General features: G+C 41.8%; 1 protein-coding gene across 50 annotated transcripts in view; it reads right to left on the bottom strand.

Moving 5' to 3' along the window:
* Window positions 1-21,956, bottom strand: part of LOC132393562 (uncharacterized) — a 266,331-nt gene that overhangs the window by 60,859 nt on the left and 183,516 nt on the right. The window lies entirely within an intron of this gene.

The following is a 21,956-nucleotide window of genomic DNA, read 5'->3' as shown; positions in this document are numbered from 1 at the left end:
CTCTATATACACTGTACATGTGACTTTACAGTGCCTGTGTGTGCACACGTATGTCACCTATGTTGGTGCATGCATGTTTGCAAGAGGTGCAGTTGCATGTTGTCAGTTTCTCACCAACACATGGTCCACATGGTCTATAACTTAGATTTCAAGTGCTAATATATCAGTTTTCTCCACATTCTAGCCTGCACCCCTTCCACCTCAGCACCCTTGTCCAAAATGGTACAGCAACCCTTATTGATTTTGTAATACAGAGAACAACACAGGCCCTTTGACCTATGATGTTGTGCTGACCTTTTCAAAGTCATTATCAAAGTACATATACATTTACCATATACAAAGCTGAGATTCTTTTTCTTGTGGGCATACTCAATAAATGTATATAATAATGACCAGAACGGAATAAATGAAGACAGGCCAACTAAGGTGTTCAACCAGTGTGCAAATGACAAAAAACTGTGCAAATACAGACAGAAAGAAATAATAATAATAAATAGATAACCAATAAATATTGAGAACATGAGATGAAGAGTCCTTGAAAGTGAGAAAATCCAGGATCCAATTATACGAGGAAGTATTGAGGCTAAGGGCTTGGAGTTTATTGATGAGTCTTGAGGGGATGATGGTATTGAATACTGAGCTGTGTGATGTATGCACATTTGCTGTCCAGTTTTTCCAGGATTCTTTTTAACCAATCTAACCCTTCGCTCCCTCATCATCCTCCATTTTTCTATCATCCATGTGCCTATCTAAGAGTTTCTTAAATGTTCCTAATGTATCCGCCTCTACCACCAACCCTGGCAGTGCATTCCATGCATTCATCAATCTTTATGTAAAAATTCTCCATGTGGCCCATAGACTCCTATACCTTAGTAAGTTAAGAAAAGGCTGAACGTTTGCATAGGTTGGGACCAATATTGTTTTATTGATTTACTGAGATATTGTTGATTAGCTTTTTTTTCAAACATCAGAAAACAATATGGCTGGGTGAATGAAAACCCCAAACATTTTCAGAAAGGAGAGTAGAAAATTATGCTGCAGGAATGTGAAGAGTTGCCCATTGACACCAAAGGAAAAGAGGTTGAACATACAGTAGAGATTTACAATTTGTATGGTAATGCCTTGGAAATATAGGTAGGGGTAATGAATAATATGATGTTACAGGTATCACTGAAACATTGCATAAAAAAGAATAGGACTGGAAACTCCATATTGGTGATTGTAGGGTTTCCCAATAGTCAATGAACAGTAAAGCAGGCCCTTTGGCCCATCTAATCTATGCTAAACTGTTATTCTGCCTAGTCCCATTGATCCACACTTGGACCATATAGCCTTCTGTACCTTTCCCATCAATGTACTTATTCAAAATGTTCTTAAATGCTGCAATTGAATCCTCTATCCATCACTTCTGCAGTCTGCTTATTAGACACTCACACTGCCTTCCGAAGGAAAAGGTTCCCCCTCATGTTGCCCTTAAATATTTCACCTTTCACCCTTAACTCATGACCTCCAGTTCAAGTCTCACCCAACGCCAGTGGAAAACGCCTGCTTGCATTAACCCTATCTCTACCCCTCATAGTTTTGTATACCTCTATCAAGTCTCCCCTCATTCTCCTATACTCTAGGGAATAAAGCCCTAACCTACTTCACCTTTTCCTATAACTCAGGTGCTCAAGTCCTTGTAAATTTGGTCTGTACTCTTTCTATCTTATTGATATCTTTCATTTAAGGTCAATAAGATTGAAATCTTCCTGATATACTAATGGGGGAAAGGGAACTGAGAAGAATTGATATGGCAATGCTGGTTAAGGAACGATAAAGAGAGATTTATTTTTGGAAAGATCGCCAAGTAAAGCCATATCTGTTTTTTTGGAACAGTAAACTTATGGAAAATCTTTAAAAACGTAGTAGATACGGCCCAGTCATCATGGGAAAAATCCTCCCCACCTTTGGGGACATCTACATGTAGCTCTGTGACAGGAAGGTAGTATCCATCTTTAAGGACCACACCACCACCACCCAAGCCATGCCCTCTTCTCATTGCTGCCATCAGGAATGAAGTACAGGAGGCCTTAAACCCCACACCCCAGGTTCAGGAACTGTTATTACCCCTGATCCATCAAGCTCTTGAACTATAGGTGACTCAACTTCACTTGCCCCATCACTAAAATGTTCCCACAACTAGTGGACTAATTTTCAAGGACTCTTCATCTCATCTTCTCAATATTTATTGCTTATTTTTTATTATTATTATTATTTCTGTTTTTCTTTTTTTGTGCATTTTCACAGTCTGCCTTTTGCATATTGCTTGTTTGACTGTCCTGTTGGGTGCAGTCTTTCATTGATTCTGTCGTGTTTCTTGTATTTAGTCTGAATGCCCGCAAGAAAATGAATCTCAGGGTTGTATATAGAGACATATATGTGCTTTGATAATAAATTTACTTTGACTTTGAATTATTCAGCAGTGTTGCAAACATAAGAGGGTAGAGGTAAAAGGAGATTACAACTATCGTACATCAACAGAGATACAATCAGTGTAAGGGTTTAGAGGATGCTGTGTGTTTAAAATGCATTCAAGAAATCATTTTAAATTAACACATAACAACTAACAATAGATGGGGCAGAATTTTTTTCATTTTCTGGATGAAATTTGGTAGATGGAAATGGTAGAAGTGCAAGCGCAAACTGGCAACAGCAATCATAACTCAGTTCAAGATTCAAGATTTAAGATTCAAGATTGGCTAATGTCATTTCCAGCACACAAATATAAAGGAGAATGAAATTGTTACTCTGGATATGTTGCAGTACACACAAAATACAATGAAATAAAGAACACAATATTAATAAAATAACATGAAATGTAAATGCATAGGATATGTTATATACTGAGATTGATTGTATTTCTATGAAGTGACGCATCGTGCTATGTGTCTATACACGAGTAATGATAAAGTAGTGGTATTTGGAGGTGCTGAGGGGTGGATTAGTGGGTGGAGGTATTGATCAGCCTTACTGCTTGGGGAAAGTAACTGTTTTTTAATCTCGTGGTCATGGTGAGGATACTATGGGAGTGGGACAAACTATTAGATTTAGCACTGAATATAAAAGGAGTAGCCATAACATTTCTAAAATGGAAATTTTATAGTGAGGTAAATAAGCACTAGAACATTAAAGAACACAGGGCCCAGACCAAAGCGTTCCCAATAAAAGTGTCCTCCCCCATCTAGACATCCATGAAGGACCTACAAGGTTTGTGATCTAGAAGATCCCAGGAATAAAAAGGTTAACATATGAGGAGCGTTTGATAGCTCTGGGACTGTACTTGCTGGATTTAAAAGAAAGAAGCAGGGGGATCTAATTGAAACCTATTGAATATTAAAAGGTCTAGATAGAATGGACATGGAAAGGGTATTTCCTGTAGTGAAAGAGTATCCAGAGTGCCGAGACTCAAAATACAACAGCTCTTTAGAACACAGATTAGAAAGAATTTATTTTGCCAGGTGGTGGTGAATCTGTGGAATTCGTTGTCTCAGATGGCTATGGTGGCCAAGTCACTGGGTAAGTGAAGGTTGATAGGTTCTTGATTTGTAAGGGTGTCAATGGTTACCTGGAGAAGGTAGGAGAATAGGGTTGAGAGGAATAATAAATCAGACATGATGGAAATACAGCACAGACTCGAATGGCCTAATTCTGCTCAAGTTTGATAGTCTAAGATAGAGTAAGGCAAAAATGGAAGCTTGTACAGAAACTGTGAGTGCAGGAAGTTTAAAGCAAAGAAACTGAGGGGTGAAAGTAAAATAACAGGAAATGATTGTGCATTATCAAATTTGAAAGCAAAATCAAGGAAAACCCCCAAGATATTCTAAAGTACCTAAAGCAAAAATAAACACTACAAAGGGAAAAACAAGAATTATTAGATTAAGGAGGCAGAAAAATTATTTATGTGTTTAGAGATACAATGCGGTATGGGTCTTTCTGCCCCTACCACAAACCCCCCCAAACCACCACAACCCAGCAACCCACTAATTTAACTATAGCAGAATCACAGGACTCTTTATACTGACTAATTAACCTACTCACTGGTATGTCTTTTGACTGAGAGGAGCAGCCGGAGAAAGTTCACAAGCACATGGGACGGAACATGCTTACAGGAGACTCTGGAGTTGAACTCTGAATTCGGATGCCCCAAGCCGTAATAGCATTGCAGTATCTGCTACGCTACCTTGGTGCCCCATTATGGGCATACAAAATAGAGTCATAGAAAATCACAGCACAGAAGCAGACCCTTTGGCCCAACTAGTCTGTGCCAAATCATTTAAACTGTCTTGTCCCATCGACCTGCGCCAGGACCAAAGTCCTCCATATACCTATCCAAACCATCCATGTACCTATCCAAACTCCTCTTGAATGTTGAAATCAAAATCACACTTAAGTACTGATATGGAGGCTCCAATGCAGAGGATCAAAAGAGGACATCTTGTAAAGGAAGTGCTGGAAGAAGGCGGCATCCATTAAGGACAATCAAGATTTGAAACATGCCCCCTTCTACCATCGCAGAGGAGGTACAGAAGCTTAAAGATATACACTCAACATTTTAGCAACCAACGAACACTACTTCACTACTTTGATTTTCTTTTTTTGGACTTCTTATTTAATTTAACTTTTTTGATATACATATACTTACAGTAATTTAGTGTTTATTGTTATGTATTGCTCTGTACTGTTGCTGCTTAACAACAAATTTCACAACATATGCCAGAGATAATAAACCTGATTCAGATTCTGATTTCTGAGCATCTTCCCCACTGCCATTAGATTTCTGAATGGACCATTAACACACCCACCTGACCCTGCTATTCCTCTGTCACACCATGTGAGAAGATTCTGGAATACTGGATAATGTTAAAACCATAGAAAAGGGGAAATATTAATAACTCCAACATCACCAAAAGTGGATGAACCTACGTAAACAGAAGAAGGCATTGGGTAATGATAGGCCTTTACCGTCACTACCCAATGCCTTTAGGTACAAATGTGCTGCCAAAGATCAATCTAAGTGTCACTGTTTAAACTGAGTTTCGATAGAAGGAGCTGCCAAAGAGGTCATAGAGCTTGTTGCAATTAAAATTATTAAAAAAGACATTATGGCTTGTACATGATTCAGAAAGTTTTAGAGTGAAGAGGACTAAACGCAGGTAATGGGACTGACTCAAGTTGGCAACTTGGTCTGCATGGACAACTTTATGCTCTAGGCCTGAATCTGTACTAATCCATAACATATGAAACAACCATGACACCGTAAGATAAGTACCAGAATCTGCCTATTCCACCCATTGAGTTGTTCTGTTATTTCATCATATCTGATTTATTATCCCTTTCAAAATTATTCTCCTGCCTTCTCCCTGTAACTTTTCATGCCCTTACTAATCAAGATTCTACCAACCTCCAATTTAAATATACTCAGTGGCTTCACCTGGTTTCACAATGGTTTCACAACCAGCTGTGGCAATGAATTCCACAGATTCAGCACCTTCTGGCTAAAGAAATTCCTCCTCATTGCTGTTTTAAAGGGTTATCCTTCTATTCTGAGGCTGTGCCTTCTGGCCTTAGACTCCCCCCACTATAAGAAACATCTTTGCCACAACCACTCTATCTAGGGTCTACATAGAGTTCTTCCAGGTGATTTTCAATAAGACTCGAGACTTTCTCACTCTCAAGCCCATGCAGCAGTGGAAACATTTCAAGATTTTCTCTTGCAACACGGTTTTTTCAAAGATTCAGTTTCCTTTTAAATCCAAGAATCTTGACACTTGAAGTCAAAATATTTTCTTCAGGGCCTTGCAGAGACTTGCTCATCTGGTCTATATGATGAAAAATGTCTGCAGAGTGGGCTAGTTTCTGCAGCCATTCTTCATCTTCAAAGCACACAGCAAAATCTGGCCTATTATTTTCTTGAAAGTACTCCTGCAATTCACCTTTCAGCACAAATACCCTGTTGAGAACTCTTCTGCTAAGCTACTGGATTTCTGTATGTAGCAGGAATTGGTGTGCGCTTTAGATAGAGTTTGTTCGCTCAAATAAGTCAGTTGGCAGAGCGTTTGGAGATGTTGAGGGAGGAAATTCAGGAGGAAGAGGCTGACGTCACAGCCCAAGTCAGGCGAGTCCATTCAATGCTTAGAAAATGTACTTCACACTCTTCATCAGCCTTCCGTCCGTACAACACAGCACTCACCGACTATCAACGGCCTCCCCTATCTCATGTCAAAAGCTGAGAATTGACTCAATCAAATAAACACGGCCCTACTACGCACTGCCATATTGGGCTGAGGGACCTCTAATGAGATTGTTAATGGGGCTCCTCAGTCACTCCCCACCACTGCAACCGCTAGCATCGTGCAAAGTTCAAAAAACAGTGTTTATTTTTTTTAATCACGATCTCTCATAGAATCCCTAGCAACCTCTCACGGAATCCTAGGGTGTTGTAGAACCCCAGATGAGAAACCCTTGATCTAGGCATTTCAGTTTTCAGAGTAACACACGCAAAGTGCTGGAGGAGGTCAGCAGGTCTATGGAAAGAAATAGTCAACCTTTCAGGCCGAGATCTTTCATCAGGACATTTAATATTCATTAGGTTTTAATAAGATCACCCCTCATTCATAAGTGATGGACATGTAATTGGAATAAGTTCCATCCAACAGTTTGAGCCTTCTTATAGAAAGTTTGGGAAAGTTCAAATTTATTATCGAAGTATGCATGTCATATAGCCAGCCAGTGGTGTAGTGGCATAAGCACCAGGCTTCGGGACGAATGGTCCTGAGTTCGAATCCACCTGGCTCCTTGCACACTTCCCATTCCTCAGCCTTGGAGAAATCAGTCAAATACAACGGAAACTGCAAAAAATGACACAAGGGGCGAAACGGAACAACAACACTGTACATTATATATAACCGTGACATTCATCTTCTCACAGGCACCCACAAAACAAAGACATGCAACAGAGTTCACAAGAAAAACAAAGACAACTGGGCTGCCAAATTACCAATCTGCGAAAGAGGACATAGTGTGCAAATAGTAAAACATAAGTAAGCAAAAACACAAAGAACATGTCCCTGAAACTGAATCCGCAGCCACGGACCTCGTTCAGCGTTGAGGAGAAGGAAGCCCGTCCAGGAGCCCGATGGCTGCAGGGAAACAACTGCTCCTGAACCTGGCAGCGTGGGACCCAAGACTCCTCTATCTCCTGCTCAACAGTTTTAGTCAGGACAGACAGAGACCGGTCAAACACAGGTAAACAGTGCTCAACACCTGTTTGTTTTCCACTCTCATCCTTGACAAGTTTAATCTTGCTCAGTGCTTTAATTGGTGCAAAGTAATAGAGCCGAGCACAGCTTCATCTTCAGCTATCAGACCTTGACATAGCATCTGTCCCTAGTGATGGCCACCCAACTGTACCTGCACTCTTAAGAGTCTAGTTCGCTGAATGCCCCAGAAGATCTCAAAAACATCAGATCATTTAGTCCGTTCAAAAGTACGTCCTTAAAAGGGAAATTACTGGCTGCAGTCTGCAGCGATCGCAGCCCAGAAGTATATCTACCAGAGTATCTAGCAGTTTTATGAGCTGTCAACAAAACATTACCATTGGTTGCAGCACCGATTTGTTTCTGTCAGCATAGATTTGGTAAGAGGGAAGTTGTTCCAGAGCAAAGTTTGAATTATAAGGAAGGAAACAAGAAGAATTGATGAGGCAAGCATATTTAATAGAGGACACAGATCTCACATCAGTCTGGAAGTAAACACCCATTGAACCCAGTGGGGCAGGCTGTGTCAATTTTAACCCTAATCTGAAAGGAAAGGGAAGTGATTGAGGTTTAGCTAATGGAAAGCTAATAATGATGGTGTTGGCCAGTGCACACTCCTCTGCAAATTATGGGCAGCACAGTAACGTTGTGGTTAGTGTAACACTATTCCAGTGCTAGCAATCTGAGTTCAATTAATGCCACTGTCTCTAAGGTGTTTGTATGTTCTCCCCATGACTACATGGGTTTGCTTCGGGTGCCCCGGTTTCGTTCCACATTCCATAGATGAATGAGTTAGTCAGTTGATTGGTCAGATGGGTGTAATTGGGCAGTGTGGGCCTTTTGGGCCAGAAGGGTCCATTACCATACTATATCTCTAAATAAAATAAAATAAAATAAAAATTGACTTTCAGTGTAGAAGTTACCAATGACACAACTGGGCTACTGACTGCTAGGGGGAAACTTCTGGGCTGTGAGAAGATACAAGTCTGGTTAGACCACACTTTGCTGTGTTCAGTTCTAGTCACCTCATTGTAGGAAGGATGTGGAATCTTTAGAGAGGGTGCAGAGGAGACTTAACAGGATGTTGCCTGAATTAGAGTGTCTCATATGGACAGGTTGAGTGAGCTAGAGTTTTTCACTTTGGGGTCAAGGAGGATAAAAGGTGACTTGAGAGAGGTACATAAGATGATAAGAGGCAAGATAGAGTAGATAGCCATAAAGTTTTTCCCAGGGAGGAAATGACTAATATAAAGGAGCATAACTTTAAGGCAATTCAAGGAAAGCTTAGGGGATGGGGAATGTCAGAGTGCTTTGTTTACAAAGTGGTAGGTGCATAGAATGCCCTGGCTAGAGGTAGAGGCAGATACATCAGGGACATTTAAGAGACTCATGGATAAGCAAATGGATGGTAGAAAAATAGAGGCCATGTGAGGAAAGGGTTAGATTGATCTTAGAGTGGATTAAAAGGTCAGCATGACATCATGGGTTGACAAACCTGTACTGAGCTGCAATTTTCTAATATTCTAGCAACAGCTACTTCCCCTCCATCATCAGAGTCCTGATGGCAGCAGCACGAGGACTGCATGACCTGGATGGTGAGGGTCCCTGATGATGGAGACTGCTGTCCTGTGACACCGCTCCTTGTTGATGTGCTCAGTGTAGAGGAAGGCTTTATCTGTGATGAAATGGGCTGTATCCATTACCTTTCCGTTCAATGGTATTTTAGTCTCCATATCTTTATTGCGAAGTTCTGAGATCAGATGAAGGCGATGTTGTGAAGAAAGTGGGTCACTTTGGTAGTGAGTGATGAGGGCAAACGGTTTATTACAGAGCATGAAAAGTGTCCATCTCTCAGAAGTACATAATAAATGTAAGCAAAAGTTACAGACATAAACTGGCCTCAGGTTAAAAATCCTGGTGCCAGTTTGTAAAAGAAACCTCTGAACTTGAAGGTGGCAAACCAAGACTCTTTAACTCCACGTGAGGCTAATGGTGGCAGATGATGCAAGGGAATATTGGGACTAAGTTTACCAAAGAGGATTTATAGATTATTTTCCAATGAACACCAATTAGCAATGCTCCCAGTTGCTCCTATCGTCCAGATTTCCAAAAATCATTCCATGTTAATTGCTTCTGTTGTCCTCTGTGTCATTGTCCCAAGGCCCAGCTAGTGAAAGTCATTATGTGTATTGCTCTTGGGCCAAACCTCAACTGTTCCACCCCATTATGTACATTTCTATTGGCCCAGATCCCAATCTGTCACATCCTTTTGGCAGAATCTGACTGGACCAGACTCCAACTAGATGCTCACATTATGTACATTCTTACTGGTCCAAACCCCAACTAATTACTCTCACAAACCACGACTCTTAGTAGCCACCTACTCTTGCTCAGTTTGGTCCAAAGACTATCGGATCAAAGTAAATTAATTATCGAAGTACATATGTATGTCACCATGTACAACCCTGAGATTCATTTTTTTGCAGGCATTCACGGTAAATACAGGAAATGCAATAGAATCAATGAAAGGTCATACCCAACTGGGCAGACAACAAAAAACCTGCAAAAAACAGAGCAAACTGCACAAATGCAAAATGAAAGGGAAATAGAAAGAAAGAAAGAAAGAAAGAAAGAAAGAAAGAAAGAAAGAAAGAAAGAAAGAAAGAAAGAAAGAAAGAAAGAAAGAAAGAAAGAAAGAAAGAAAGAAAGAAAGAAAGAAAGAAAGAAAGAAAGAAAGAAAGAAAGAAAGAAAGAAAGAAAAAAAGAAAGAAAGAATGAATAATCAGAACATGAGTTGAAGAATCCTTGAAAGTGAGACCAATTCAATGGGAACAGTTCAGTGATGGGATGAGTATAGTTGTGTGAAGTTATCCACTTTGGTTAAAGAGCAGATAACCACTCTGATGGTTGAGTGGTAATAACTGTCCCTGAACCTAATGGCATGGATCCTGAGGCTTCTTGATGATGGATGCTGCTTTCCTGCAACAGAGCTCGAAGCAGAGATGCTCAATGGTGGGGAGGGATTTAACCATGATGGACTGGGCCATTACTTTTCATAGGCTTTGCCATACTGGGGCATTGGTTTCCTTATCTGGTTGTGACACAACCAGTCAATATACAGTACTCTATACCACACATCTATAGAAGTTTGTCAGAGCTTTAGATGACATGCCAAATCGACGCAAACATCTAAGAAAATAGATACGTTGCAATGCTTTCTTTTGTGCTGGACCCTGGACACCATCCTTGATTAAGCCAGCAACAGTGGTGTCATCAGCAAACTTAAATATTGCATTGGAGCTGTGCTTAGCCTCACAGTCATTTGTATAGAGCAGGGGGCTAAACACCCTGCCTTGTGGTGCACCTGAGCTGAGGGAGTTTGTGGAGGAGATGTTGTTACCAATCTGAACTGACTGGGGTCTGCAAATGAGGAAATTGAGGGTATAATTGGCCAAGGAGGTATTGAGGCCTAGGACTAGAAGCTTATTGATTAATTTTGAGAATACATTAGTACTGAATGTCAATTTGTAGTCAATGAAGAACATTCTGATATATGCAGCTTCGCTGTCCAGATGCTCCAAGGTTGAGTGAAGAGCCAATGAAACGACACCTGTTGTTGACCTATTATATTAGACAAATTGGAGTAGATTCAAGTCACCTCTCAAGCAGTAGTTGATATGTTTCCTTACCAGCCTCTCAAAACTTCATCACTGTGGATGTAAGTGTTACTGGACAATAGGCATTGAGGCGGGCTACTATGTTCTTCTTTGGCACTGATATAATTGAAGCCTGCTTGAAGCAGGTGGCTACCTCAGACTGCTGAAGCGAGAGGTTAAAGATAATTGGTGAACACTCCAGCCAGTTGGTCAGCACAGGTCTTTAATACTTGGCCAAGTATCCCCTCAGGGGTGGATACTTTCTGTGGGTTCACCCTCCTGAAGGATGTTCTCACGCAAGCTTCAGAGACTGAAATCACAGGGTCATCAGGGGCGGTGGGTGCTTGTGAGGATGCCTCAGTGCTTTGACGGTCATAACAAGCATAGAAGGCATTGTGCTCATCTGGGAGCAAAGCTTCATTGTCACCCAGGTTACTTAGATGTTAGTTGGTTTGACTTTGTAGGAGATGATACCGTTCAGGTCCTGCCACATCTGTCGAGCATCCTTCATTGACTAGTTCAATCCCATCAAGTTTGATCAAATCCCACCTCACTCTCAGAATTTCAATCCACTTTCCATTCACTTGCGTTATGGATTAAAAACCGCTTCTATTGACTTCCATTGAAGACAGCTTCAATGGTCCAAACCATGTATATAAATCTCTTCTACAATACCACCATTAGGGCATAAGACATAGGAGCAGAATTAGTCCATTTGGCCCATCAAATCTGCTCTGCTATTCGATCAGGGCGGATTTATTATCCCCCTCAACTCCACTTTTGTGCCTTCTCCCTGTAACCCTTAACCCTTACTGTATGTTATATATGATTCTAATTAATTAAAATACTTTCTATTCATCTGTTTTCTACAGAGCTCAGTAGAACAAACACACTTTACGGATAGAATGGAGTAAATTTATCCCTTTCCCTATAAACACATTGTGTTAGATTCCCAACGCTTCATTCCTGAACGCTTCACACTCACCAGAAAGAAAAAGTCACATAGACTGAACCGCTTTGGTTTCCCGGCTGCTGTTTAGTAATCCAGTGGACCAAATCCCACATCTATTCATTGCCAGAACAATAGCCCCAATTCAAGTATTGCATTTCGTCATGCCTAGAGTCTGGACCGGGTGAATTTTAATAAGAGCCCTATGCAGACCCAGATTTATAGAGATGGCTATTAGTAACCCAGGCTTGTGGGTTACTTTACTGAGACACCGACTGGGATCAAGAACTGACTATAATAATTCTTTTGAGGAGAATAGGAAAACAATTCTAATTGGTGCATTATCAGGTTATTAGGACTACACCCATTCATTACTCTGTGGATTGAACTCAGTTCAAAAGAAAGTTAATCCATTGTGTGACTCATTTGCGGTTTTGGTATTGATACAGGCAGGTTACACCGGAACAAAAAACCAAAGCAGAGGAGGTTTTGCAGACACCTACACAGCACTCGCCAATTACAGAGGAGCCAGAGGCAACATTGTCATGACTTTCTCATTCTGGCATCCATCATCCGAGATCCTCACCTCCCAGGCCACGCTCTTCTCCTGCTGTTGCCATTGGGTTGAAGGTACAAGAGCCTCAGGACTTGCATCACTAGATTCAAGAACAGTTTCTACCCCACAATCATCAGGCTCCTGAACAAAATGGGATAACTACACTCACATGCCCATCTACTGAGGTGTTCCCACAACCAATGATCTCACTTTAAGGACTCTTTGCCTTGTTATTTCATGCTTTTGCTATTTATGGCTATTTATATTTGCATTTTCAGTTTGTTGTCTTCTGCATTCTAGTAAATCTTTCATTAATCCTGTTACAGTTACTATTCTATAGATTTGCTGAGTATGCCCTCAGGAGAATGAATCTCAGGGTTGTATATGGTCTCATAAATGATAATAAAATTTACTTTGAACTTTCACTTGTGATAGCATTTGCTCTCATCTCCACAGTCAACGATCTCCCGATTCTCAAAATACTTAATTAATTATTATTTATTGAGATACAGCGCAGAATATGCCCTTCCAGCCCTTTGGGCGTTGCCACCCAGGCTCCCGGTCCCTTAAGGTTGTTATAGCTGGGGGTGGTAACAGAGACAAGCTCCCATTGCGTATTAAAAAATGCCCCCAGTGTTGTGCATCCCAAATAGCCTCTGACAACCAGTTCAAGCTCCTGGTCTCTACTGACTGGAGAAGGGGCAAAGGTGGGCTTCTGGTGCCTTAAAACCAGTCCCTTCAGGCAGTTGGGGCTCATCAGCCGGTTGGCAGATCACCTAGGAGAAGGAAATCTCTGATCTCAAATCTCTACTGTCTTGAGTCTATACCCACTCATGTGGAAGGCTTCAGGACTAAACCTCAAGGGAAAGATCCAGAGCTGTAGTCCCTAGGGTTCTTCTATGTTGAGTTTGACACCTGCCAACGCCTGCAATATTGCTGGTGCCAAAATGTACCAGTCTCTTCTGTTCCTTTCAGTTCATCAGATGCATGCAGATGGGGAGCTTGTTACATGGGCAACAGCTTGCTCTCCATGTTGTATTTTCCTGGTTTGTGTATCTCGACAGCTAGAATGCAATATCCATGGTTGACCCTGACTAACAGAGGCCACAGCATCAGGCTCCTGAACCAACGTCGATAACTTCACTCACTTCAAATCTGAACTGATTCCACAACCGACAGACTAGTTTTCATGGACTCTATAATTCATGTTTTCATTATTATTTATTTATTGTTTTTACTTGTATGATTTGTCTTCTTTTGCACATTGGCTATGCTACCTTTTGATTGAGTTAAACATAAACATTTATCCCTTGTATAAATATAGCAGATGCACTGCACAGCTTTAAGGACCGGGGTTGGTTTTGTGGTAAATTGTGGATCAACGTTAAGCATATCTTCATGGCTCACTGTGACAGGAAAGTAGCATCCATCACGAAGGAACCCCATCATCCAGGCAAGGCTCTCTTCTCACTACTACCATCCTCCAGGAGGTACAGGAGCCTTAGATCCCACAGCTGTCAGGTACATCTAGGCAGCCTGTGGTTATTCCCTTCAACCGTTTTGGATACTGTTGGAGGGATGACCTACTGGGGGGAGGGTGGGAGGAGGGAGCCAGAGTAATCAATTCAATTTATTTCTGTGAGGAATCTTGGGCTTCTGGAACTGAGTCTGGCATTGTGGGCTGGAAGGGAAGGGGGAAGAGGAGGAATACAGTGGGAATAGGAGGTTAGCGGAGTGGGTAGGAGAGTTTGTGGACACAAGAGAGAGACCGAGGTGGTATATTGCCTCCAAGATCCTGGGGGCAGGGACATCTCAGATCGTGTCCACGACATTCTAAAGGGGTAGGATGAGCTCCCGGGTGCCATGATACATATTAGTACCAATGACGAAGGAAGGAAACAGGAGGAGATCCTAAAGAGAGAATTTAGGGAGCTAGATAGAAAGCTGAAAAGCAGGACCTTCAGGTTAACAACTTCTAGATTACTGCCTGTGCCATGCACCAGTGAGGGCAAGAATTGGATGATTTGGCAGATGAATATATGGCTGAGGAACTGGTGCAGGGAGCAGGGTTTCAAACTTCTGGATCATTGGGATCTCTTTTGGGGGAAGGTATGACCTGTACAAAAAGGACGGGCTACACCTGAGCCCAACAAGGACCAATATCCTTGTGGGCAGGTTTGCTAGAGCTGTTAGGGAGGATTTCAACTAATACAGCAGGGAACCAGCTTGACAGGCTGAGGATAGGTATGTTGATTTACAAGCAGAGTTAGTGTACAGTGAGACTGTCAGAAAGGAGAGGCAAATGGCAAGCAAATGCAGTCAATGGGATGGGTTGCAGTGTAAAAGAGGGACAAAACTGAACAGGGTGACGAATAAACTGAAGATGTATATGAAGTAAGGTAGATGATGTTATAGCACAGTTAGAGATTGGCAGGTATGAGTCATGGCTGAAAGATGATTGGAGTTCGGGAGCTTAACATCCAATGATACACAACCTATCCAAAGGCCAGGTTAAGTAGGCAGAGAAGGAGTGGTTCTGCTGGTAAAAAAAACTGAAATCAAATCTTTAGAAAAGAAGTGACATAGGACTGAAAGATATAGAGTCCTTGTGGGTAGAATTAAGAAACTGTAAGGGTAAGAAGTTCATGTTAGGAGTTTCTTACAGGCCTCTGAACAGTAGCCAGGATGTGGTCTACAGATTTCAGTGGGAGATAGAAAAACCATGTCAAAAAGGAAATGTTACGTTAGTCATGGGGAATTTGAATTTGCAGATAGATTGGGAGAATCAAGTTGATGCTGGATCCCAAGAGAGAGAATTTTCAGAATGCCTCCAAGATGGCTTTCTGGAGCAGCTTGTGATTGAGCCCACGAGGGGATCAGCTATTTTGGATGGGACTTGTGTAATGAACCGGATATGATTAGGCATTTTAAGGTAATGAAACCCTGAGAGTGATCATAATATGATAGAATTCACCCTGCAGTTTGAGAGGGAGAAATTAAAGTCAGAATGTCGGCATTACAGTGCAGTAAAGAAATTACAGAGGTTTGATAAAGGAGTTGGCCAAAGCTGATTGGAAAAACATCGGTGGCTTGAGTTTCTCAGAGCAGTTTGGAAGGCACAGTGTAGGTACGTCCCAGAGAAGAGGAAGTATACTAAAGGCAGGATGACGCAACCATGACTGACAAGGGAAAGCAAGGCCAACATAAAAGCAAAAATCAGAGCATATTATAGAGCAAAAATTAGAGGGAAGTCAGAGGATTAAGAACATTTTAAAAACCAACAGAGGCAACTGAAAAAAAGCCATAAGAAGGAAAAACATGAAATATGAAGATAAGCTATCTAATAATGTCAAAAATTATACCAAGTTTTTCTCAGATATAAAAAGAGTAAAAGAGAGATGAGAGGAGATAATGGACCATTGGAAAACGATGCTGGAGAGATAGTAAAGGGAGCCAAGGGAATGGTGGATAAACTGAATAAGTAGCTTGCATGAGTCTTCACAGAAGAAGACACTAGTAGTACGCCAGACATTCGAGAGTGTCAGGGGGCATTGCTATTACTAAGGAGAAGGTTCTAGGATAACTATAAAGTCTGAAGGTAAGTAAGTCTCCTCAACCTGATGGAATACACCATAGGGTTCTAGAAGATGTAGCTAAAGAGATTATGGAGGCATTAGTAATAATCTTTCAGGGATCAATAGACTCTGGCATTGTTCTGGAAGACTGGAAAATTGAAAGGAAATTTTAGACCAGTTCACCTGACCTCAGTGTTTGGGAAGATGTTTGAGTTGATTTTTAAGGATGTGGTTTTGGGGTACTTGGAGGACATGACAAAATAGGCCAAAGTCAGCATGGTTTCCTCAGGGGAAATCTTGCCTGACAAATCTGTTGGAATGCTTTGAAGAAATAACAAGCAGGATAGACAAAGGAAAATCAGTGGATGCTGTGTAATTGGAGTTTCAGAGGTCCATTGAGAAAGTACCTCACACGAAGCTGCTTAACCTGTTAAGAGTCCAGGGAGTTACGGGAAAGATACTAGCATGGGTAAAGCAGTGGCTGTTTGGCATGCGGCAAAAAATGGGAATAAAGAGATCCTTTTTGGATTAGCTGCCGGTGACTAGTGATATTCCACACTCCTTTTTATGTTGTATGTGAATAATTTGGATGATGGCTTTGTGGACAAATTTGTGGATGATACAAAGATAGGTGGAGGGGCCGGTCATGTTGAGGAAGCAGACAGTCTGCAGAAGGACCTAGACAGACTACAAGAATGGAATACAGTGTCAGGAAATCTATGGTCATGAACTTTGGTAGATGGAATAAAGGCGTATACTATTTTTTAAAAAGGAAAACATTCAAAAAATGAGTTCCAAAGGGATTTGTGACTCCTTTTGCAGGATTCCCTAAAGGTTAACTTGTACGTTGAATCAGTGCTGTGAAAGGCAAATGCATTCACTTTGAGATTACTAGAATATAAAAGCAAGGATGTAATGTTGAGGCTTTATAATGCATTTTTGAGTCCTCACTTGGAGTATTGGGGGTAGTTTTGGGTCCCTTGTTTAAGAGAGGATGTGCTGATATTGGAGAGGGTTCTGAAAAGATTCACACAAGTGAGACCAGGAGTGAAAGAGTTATGATATGAGCAGTGATAGAAGGCTCTGGGTCTGTACTCGCTGGAAGTTAGAAGAATGAGGGGAGAGGGTCTCATTGAAACCTATCAAATGTTGAAAGGCCTTGATAGAATGGATGTGAAGAGAATGTTTCCTTTGGTGGGGGAGTCTAAGACCAGAGGGCACAGCCTCAAAATAGAGGGATGTTCATTTAGGACAGAGATGAGGAGGAATTTCTTTAGCCAGAGGGTGGTGAATCTGTGGAATTCATTGCCACAGGTGTCTATGGAGACCAGGGTATTGTGTGCATTTAAGGCGGACGGTGCTAGGTTATGGGGTGAAGGCAGGAGAATGGGATTGAGAGAAAAGTAGATCAGCCATGATGGAATGGCGGAACAGACATAATGGTCTGAATGGCCTAATTCTGCTCCTATCTACAACCATCAGGCTCCTGAACCCACGTGCATAACTTCACTCACTTCAACACTGAACTGATTCTACAACCTACAGACTCACTTTCAAGGACTCTGCAACTCATTCTCACTTTTATTTATTTATTTTTTATTTGTACAATTTGTCTTCTTTTGTGCCCTGGTTCCTTGTCAGTCTGTTTCTGTATAGTTTTTCATAAATTCGATTGTATTTTGTTATTTTCCTGTGAATGCCCACAAGAAAATGAATCTCAGGGCAGTATATTCTGACATATATATGTTGTTTGATAATAAATTTACTTTGAACTTTGATGCATCCCCCATACCATAAGCCTGTCCATATCACACCCAGCCTCTTTCCTACATTCAATGCTGCGTTTACAACCCAGGGTTTGCCATACTGACTCATTTAGGCAGGACTTCAAAGTGCAAGGATTCATTCCACCACTAACCCCCCCAGCCACCAGCACCACCATCCACCCACCCTTCAGCCTCTCCTTCCAATCAGACAGTAATTGGAAGCCAAGCCTGACATCATTGCACCACAGCTTCCTCTCTTGCCTAATCTTCTCTCCTGGTGCTCCTTTACTGACCCCATTCATTATTTCCCTTGGTCCAGTACCAAACAACGAAATGCAGAGATGCATTTTATCTTTTTAATCTCCTCATTGTCAGATATTGTGCCAAGCCCTGTGGTTTAAATAAATAATTCATGCATTAAAGTAGCTTCACAATTTCCCGTATGAGCAGTCCTAAAAAAAGATCGAAACTGGCAACTTTTCCCTCTCCATTTCATCTTCTTCAATTCCTCATTCTGGCCTCTTACCTCTTCACCTCACCAGCTTATCACCTCTCCCTGGTGCCCCTCCTCCTTCCCTTTCTCCCATGGCCCACTCTCCTTTATTGAGATACAATGTGGAACAGGCCTTTGCCAGCCTTTCGAGCCACACCACCCAGCAAGCCCCGGATTTAACAGCTTGTCCTCCTTTCCTTCCCCTCATTCTGGCTTCTTCCCCTGTCCTTTCCAGTTCTGATGAAAGTTCTCAACCTGAAACAGCTACTGTTTATTCCCCTCCGTAGATACTGCCTGACCTGCTAAGTTCCTCCAACATTTTGAGTGTGTTACTTAGATTTCCAGCATCTACAGAATCTCTTGTATTTATTCTCCATTGTTATTGTTTTAGCTTATACTGTATGTGGTCCTAAAAGAAAGACTGAAGCAGGATCTTTTTTATGTCCTCCACTCAGGAAATTTGCAGGACATCTTGCCTGCCCCAGATGAGGTCATGAAAATTGCTTGGGTTGGAGTCAGTTATCAAACCGCATGGAGTGTGTGTGGGAGCACAGGAAGGGAGGAGTGTGAGATCCCAAAGCAGGAGAGAGATGGGGATATCATCCTGACTGGTTACATCACTGCCTCGCCTGGAGACGCCATTCAAAGTTCATTATATGGGAGTGTAGACACTGGGGTATTATGGGAAATGCAGGAATCAGCTGATGCAAACTCTCTACTCTCAATGGTAGGGCATTAGGGAGTGATATGGAATGGAGAGACCTCGGAGTATAAGTACATGGTTCATTGAAAGTGGTGTCACTTGCAGGCAGAGTAGTGAGAAATGCATTTAGAATGCTGCCCTTCATCAGTCAGGGTACTGGGTACAAGTTGGGATGTTATACTGCAGTTGTGTAAGTCACAGGGGAATCTGCACTTGGAGTTCTGTGCTCAGTTTTTGTCATCCAGACATAGAAAAATGTGGTTAAACTGGAAGGAGCGCAGAAAAGATTTACAGGGATGTTGCCATGACAAGAGAGCCTGGGGTATAGGGAGAAGTTGGCAAGGCTGGGTCTTTATTCCTTGGAACAGAGGAGAATGAGGAGTGACCTAATAGAAATGATTAAAATTATGAGAGGTATGGTTGAGAGGGGAAAGATTTAAAGGAGACATCAAGGGCAAATTCTTTTTAATCAAAGGGTGGCTGGTATGTGGAAAGGAGCTGCCAGAGGAAGTGGTAGAGATGGGTACAATTATAACATTTAAAAACCTTTGGACGGGTACATGGATAAGAAAGTTTTAGAGTTGGGATTCCCAACCTGGACCCCTCAGTTACCAGTAGGGGTCCATGGCATAAAAAAGGTTGGGAACCCCTGCTTTAGAGGGTAATGGGACTAGAGTCATAGTGTCATACTGCATGAAATCAGTCTCTTCAGCTCAACTCCTCCATGCTGACCAAGTTGCTAGTCCCATTTCCCCATACGCTAAGACTAGCTCCTGTGCTATATAATTTTGCTATAATATCCCATGGATAACATGAACGGTGTGTTGCACTTTCAAAGGCACTGTCTTTCAGAAGAGGGAGAGTGGTCTACCTGCCCTCCAAAGTCGATGCAATAGAAACTGTGGCACCGGTTTAATGAAAAACTGGAGGATCTCCTGTATTCTGTGCTCAAAATTAATCTGTCAGTCAATATAGTGGATTCTGGTTAATTGAACCATCTGTTAATTGGGACAGCCACTTTTTGGTACAGTTTTTTGTTAGAAACTGTACAGCAACAGTCTCCTGTCCCAATTAAGCAGCATATTTGGACCCTGGTCAGACCCCACTTGGAGTACTGTGCTCAGTTCCAGTCGCCTCACTACAGGAAGGATGTGGAAGCCATAGAAAGGGTGCAGAGGAGATTTATAAGGATGTTGCCTGGATTGGGGAGCATGCCTTATGAGAATAGGTTGAGTGAACTCGGCCTTTTCTCCTTGGAGTGACGGAGGATGAGAGGTGACCTGATAGAGGTGTATAAAATGATGAAAGGCATTGATTGTGTGGATAGTCAGAGGCTTTTCCCCAGGGCTGAAATGGCTAGCACGAGAGGGCACAGTTTTAAGGTGCTGGGGAGTAGGTACAGAGGAGATGTCAGGGGTAAGTACTTTACGCAGAGAGTGGTGAGTGCGTGGAATGGGCTGCCAGCAACAGTGGTGGAGGCAGATACAATAGGGTCTTTAAGAGGCCTTTAGATTCATAAATAGAGGGCTAGAGGCAAGCCTAGTAATTTCTAAGGTAGGGACATGTTCGGCACAACTTTGTGGGCTGAAGGGCCTGCATTGTGCTGTAGGATTTCTATGTTTTCTATGTTTTTCTATTGTCCCAAATAAGTGAAGGAAATCCCAGCTAATTTCTTGATTAACAAAAACTAATCAATAAAATAGCCGGGATTCCCTCAATTTATTTGGGACACTATGCCGCTTAATTAGGACAAGAGACTGTTGCTCAACAGTTTCTAACTAGCATCATCACAGGTATTTGTGTAGCTGTTAGACACTACGCTGTGCTTCAAGCAAACTGGTTTTAAACGGCATCTCTTGATTGTGCTTGTCCATTTAGACCGATGGATGATGATTCAAAAAGAACTGATTTCTGAAAATTTTGTTTTTTTTTATTTTGGCTTTAAGAAATTTCATACTCTTGCAAAGATGCCACGAAAAGGTTTGACACTAGCCAAAAATATTACGCTACTGGACCAAATTAAAAGCATCTGAACTTAAGCTAGTGACTACACAAAATACCAAGAAATTTATTGTTGGATTACAACATTTCTTCATGCAGGAAGGCAAGGAAGGCAGCCCTTTATCTGCACTTGGTGTCTGCGCTGATTTTGTTCATTTACAGTCAATCATAGAACATGGCAGCGATGAATTCCTCTGTCGAAATCTATCAGGAACTCAAACACAATTTCATTGTACTGTCATTGTGTTTTGATACCTTTTTAACTGTTTCCATGAAATGTCAGCCAAATTGAGCAGCTGCTTAACTGAGCCAAAATGTAGTGGTGTGTACAATTAACTAGAATCCACTGTATTCATTATCACCATCATTATGTGCTGTGTCAAATGACCTGGCCAATCATGGTGTATTTTCAATGCAGGTGACCCCAGCCATTATCAATACTCTTCAGAGATTGTCTGTCTGGTGTCAGTGGTCGCATAACCAGGACTTGTGATATGCACCAGCTGCTCATAAAACCATCCACCAGCTGCTCCATTGGCTTCACATGACCCTGATCGGCAGAGGGGGAGAAGTGAGGCAGGGGCTACACCTTGCCCAAGGGTGACCTGCAGGCTAGTGGAGGGAAGGAGTGCCTTACACCACCTTTTGTAGAGACGTGTCTCCACCCTGCCACCCACTGGATGGGACTTGCCTGAATTGATTATCTGGCCATGATCACAATAGAGTCCGTGAGAGTCGTAGAGGCGTACAACAACACCGCATAAAAGAAAAAACACTATCACCTCACCCATGCCCCTCATGACTTTATAAATCCCTATAAGTTCAACTCTTCAACTCCTTCACGCAACTGGAAACAGTCCCAGCTTAACCAGTCTCTCCTTATAACTCAAGCTCTCCAGTACCCGCAACAGGTCCTTTTAAGCTCATTTTTACAGCTTTATTCAAATCCACAAGGCTTT

This window comes from Hypanus sabinus, chromosome 4 (assembly GCF_030144855.1).
Source record: "Hypanus sabinus isolate sHypSab1 chromosome 4, sHypSab1.hap1, whole genome shotgun sequence".
Classification (NCBI taxonomy): domain Eukaryota; kingdom Metazoa; phylum Chordata; class Chondrichthyes; order Myliobatiformes; family Dasyatidae; genus Hypanus; species Hypanus sabinus.
Note: the sequence above shows the minus strand (reverse complement) of the source record. Positions and strands in the feature narration are given on the sequence as shown.